Below are 4,265 nucleotides of genomic sequence, written 5' to 3' on the forward strand. Positions count from 1 at the left end.
TCAACAATTTATAACTTACCCAAAAGGCCAAAAACAAAAGTCCAACATGACAATAAAGTCATAAAAAAGAACACAGAGATGTGCATGGATCACGAGAGCACTAGAGACAGAGATAAAGAATAGGGGAGAGTAGGATTGTAGCCTTGTAGGGGAGTAGGAGTAGTAGGGGAATTTAAGAAAGTACGTGGGGTTGGAGTGGAATTATAGGAAAGAAAGGGACAGGACAGCAAGTCCATTTATCAACTGTCGCAGGAACATGGACCACTCGGGTGTTCTTTGGTCAATCTTTGTTGGACAAAATGTATCTCTTCTCAATTGTCTCTGTAAAAGTAGTTGTACTATCGTTTCTGTGTGGATGTGTTTGGAAGAACGGATTCAAAAAGTGGAGTTTTTATTGGTTGTTGACAAAGACATTTCATGCTTAATTTATAGCATTTCACCTTTACATTCCTATTAATTTACATTTTTAAGTGTTATTGGCTAGTAATATATGAAGCACTGATTAGATAGTACATTCCTTGTATGCTTTATGATTTTCTTTTATGTGGTTATGTATTTTAGATTAAGGACTTTGGTAAGATCTTATTAGGATGTTGTCATCTGTGCGTATTTTTAAATCTTGTGTGTTTGATTACGCTCCTCTTTCTCCCCGTAGTCTTACAAAATTAGACTTCCGACTGCTTATTAAAGGTATAAATGAGTCAAGTAGAGACTTATTAAGGATATAAATGAGTCAAGTAGATAATGATTTTTCTGTTCTTAAGTTTTGGAGCTACTCAATTTGATGCTTGGGATTGACTCAATGGCATTTGGTGAGTTCAAACTTGAGCTCGCATCAAGAGAAAAAAGTGAGCTCTAGTTCAAACTCAATTCAGTCTCAAACTCGAGTTTGAACACAACTATTCATAGACAAAATATGTAAATTGTTTAAAAGAGCAAACCTTTAAGTAATTTTGATCGAATTTGGCTCGTTTGACCTATCGAGCATGCTTGAAATTGATTCGAGATTGATTTTGATTGAGTTTAAATGAGTATTTTATCAAGCAAGTTGCTCGATTCGTTGACAATCCTAGTACTCTTTGTTCTAACATCTGTAGTCTTCAAATTACGCAAATTAATCAATCTTGTGCTCTTGAAAGAACTATAGACTCCGCATTATGTAATATGTAAATGTGGGTAAGCATTTTTCTTGCTCAATTTGGAATTAAACGTGAAATTTCATGGCATTAAAACATTACTTTATAAATAATTGATTAATTACCATTCAAACAGTTACTCACAGTTTAATTAACCTGTCAAGCAACTAATTTTACCGTACCTTGTTTTTTTTTTTTTTTTTTTTTCTGTTTCTTCTAACATTGCACATGCAGAAAATTGACCCTGGCTCATATGTGGGCTCGGTTTTTTGTGGCGCATTAACTCTACATTTATTACTACAAGGAATTTGAGCCCTCCAAGGCAAAGCCAGCAACCACATCAACACAATAGTGCACCTGGTCCTTGCTTTTAGGCCCTCTACCCCTCCTTAAGTCCTAAGGAATTTAAAATAGAAGACAATGCATTAATTACAAGCAAAATCCTTGTTGCCAATTCGTCGCCGGCAAAACATAGGTCCCTAGCTACGTCCTAGGAAAAATTTCAATCAAAAGTTTGACAAAGACTTCATTTAAAGGAAAGAAACAAAGGCAAGCTTTTGATGCCACCTTGTTTGGATTGCTTGTTTCATCGGAAAATATTATCATTTTCCGTGATCACATTTTTCTATTACCTTTTTTCCTCACATATATCAAATCGTTACAGTAATTTTTTCATGAAAAATGACGGAAAATGCAATCCAAACACAACTATATTTAAGGTTTTTGTAACTATTGCTCACGGAGCATTTGTTAACACACCTTATATTCGTCTAGCTTATCGTGTATATATACATGTTAATAAATTATTTTTTTTATATTTATATATTTTTTCTATTTAATCTCATCTATCTTTCTCTATATTTATTTATTTTATCTAATTAATTTTATATTTCAAAAAATATGACATTTAAATTATATTTTAATAAATGTCCTATGGACAGACAGATCCGTTATTTAAATACATCATTTATTATTTTTAATTGAATACATCAAGTTTATGATGTTATGTACTGCATGTTGACCTGTTTATTTTACAAGAAAAAGTGGAGCCTGCAATATTAATTTTCATGCAGACAAAAAATGCCTCGAATAGTTGAATGGTAGATTTAATTCTCAAGAGCTACACATTTTTGGTTGTTCAACAGGAGGGAATGGGTTATATACCTATTGCCATGTTACTTCTCTTTTTTATCATTTTAGAAGGTAATGTGGATAAAGTGAAAATGTTATAAGACCATCGACATTGACCACCAAGCCTGCCTGTTGTAACATTCAGTGGCCTAGAGTATATGTGAATGTAATATGTTTATGTGAATGTTTAGAACCATTTTTTGTAGTAATATGTTTAGAACCATTTTTGATGCTCAGGAAAGTTGAACCAATGTCACACTACCCCATATTAATGAAGGTGAAAAAAAAAACAAAATACCCCTTTTTATTGGTCTAGAATTGAGTGTCCTATTTGGATTTCTTGATTTACACATTTTTACACCTTATTTATATACACTGACTTGCTTGTATCATTAACACTTTTTCAATCACCTTTTTATGTTACATACATCACATTAAAAAAGTGCTACAATATTTTTAAAAGAAATTATTCTAAATAATCTCATGTCCAAATACACTCTTTGCTTCACCATCACACATCTATACACATTGGTCTTAAATTGAAAAATACAAAATATAATAGAGGGTAATTTTCCAGCCATGATGATTGCATATAGATTCACCTAAAAGAATTTATCACAGTACATTACTTTGAAAAGGGTCCAGACAAAAGAAAATCTATCAAATGTCTTCAACAACAAAACCAAATCCAGCCATCCAATCAGCTTAGGATGCATATCAGAATTTAGTACGTCCAACAAATAGCCTTTTCAAACCACAGGACCAAACTGAACCGTTGCTGTAAATAAAGAAACTCACAAACCCCTAATCCCAATATATTTGCCAAAACAACAAACATCATCCTGCCTACAAATTCTACCAGCCACATTAGGTCAATCCCTTGTCCACATTCCACATTAGGCCTCAAATTCCACCACTTGCTTTAATTAGTTAACCTACACGTTCAAAGTTTTATGACACTCTTTCTACGCTTTCCAATTTATAACTTAACGTGTACCTAGTAAAAGAGAAAAAATAAATTTTACTTTTTAATTTAAAGTTAATTCAAGTCCTAATCCCTAGATCATGATTATGACTCGATGTATTTCAACCTACTTCATAGAACCCCCCACCCCCCCCCTCCTTTTAAAGTCATCCTCGTATATTAAATACTACCCAAAAAGGATGTTTCAAGTCCTATACTTATATATTAGTTCTTGGTATTATACTTAATTACAAGTTGATAGTTAGTATCATATGGTTAATTCTAAATTGATTCAAACATTTCTATATCCCACATGTAATATACTGCACCCATAACATGTCCAAATTCTCTCTCTTTGAAAGAAAACAGAAAGAAATAAAAAAGTTAACTAGTCCTTGCTACTTGTACACTATACAAAGTCACAGGAGCCAAGCCTTGGCAAGAATTACCCAAATCTGCTTTCTTTCCCACGCCCTCGTATACCAGTTGACAGAGATAGACACAGCCTTAGACACTATAGAGAACAGCATCAGCAAGCGACAGCACGATGCACTTGTCTCAGTCTTCTGCAGCATCACCGCACATTACACAAGAAAGAACCGCTATCTAACCTATTTGGCTATGTACCTGCAATCCCCACTGTACCATTTTCAGCCTTGCTAGTCTCCTACCACCCAGCCCTCCCTCAAAGCTTTCCGTCTTTATAAACACCAATTCTCTTCCTTAAATCATTATATTTTCACCTCCAAACACAAATTTTCTTGAATTTCTTTGGTGAAAAGTAAGAGGAAAAGGTTCTTGAAATGGAGCATATGACTGTGGTTGAGGTGTACTGTGATCCAAATGTGGTGTTCTTGTTTGGGAGAAAGAAGTTCAGGAGCTTGTTTTGGAAAGTTAGAGCTGAGGTTCGAAGGCAGCTTCTCAACAACAGCAGCAAGAAGCATAGCAACTACAGCTTCCAATACGACCCTTTGAGCTATGCTCTCAACTTTGATGATGGCTACTGTGGATTCTTCTGCTTGTAGTCTGATCAG

This window comes from Coffea eugenioides, unplaced genomic scaffold (genome assembly GCF_003713205.1).
Source record: "Coffea eugenioides isolate CCC68of unplaced genomic scaffold, Ceug_1.0 ScVebR1_2205;HRSCAF=3194, whole genome shotgun sequence".
Lineage (NCBI taxonomy): Eukaryota > Viridiplantae > Streptophyta > Magnoliopsida > Gentianales > Rubiaceae > Coffea > Coffea eugenioides.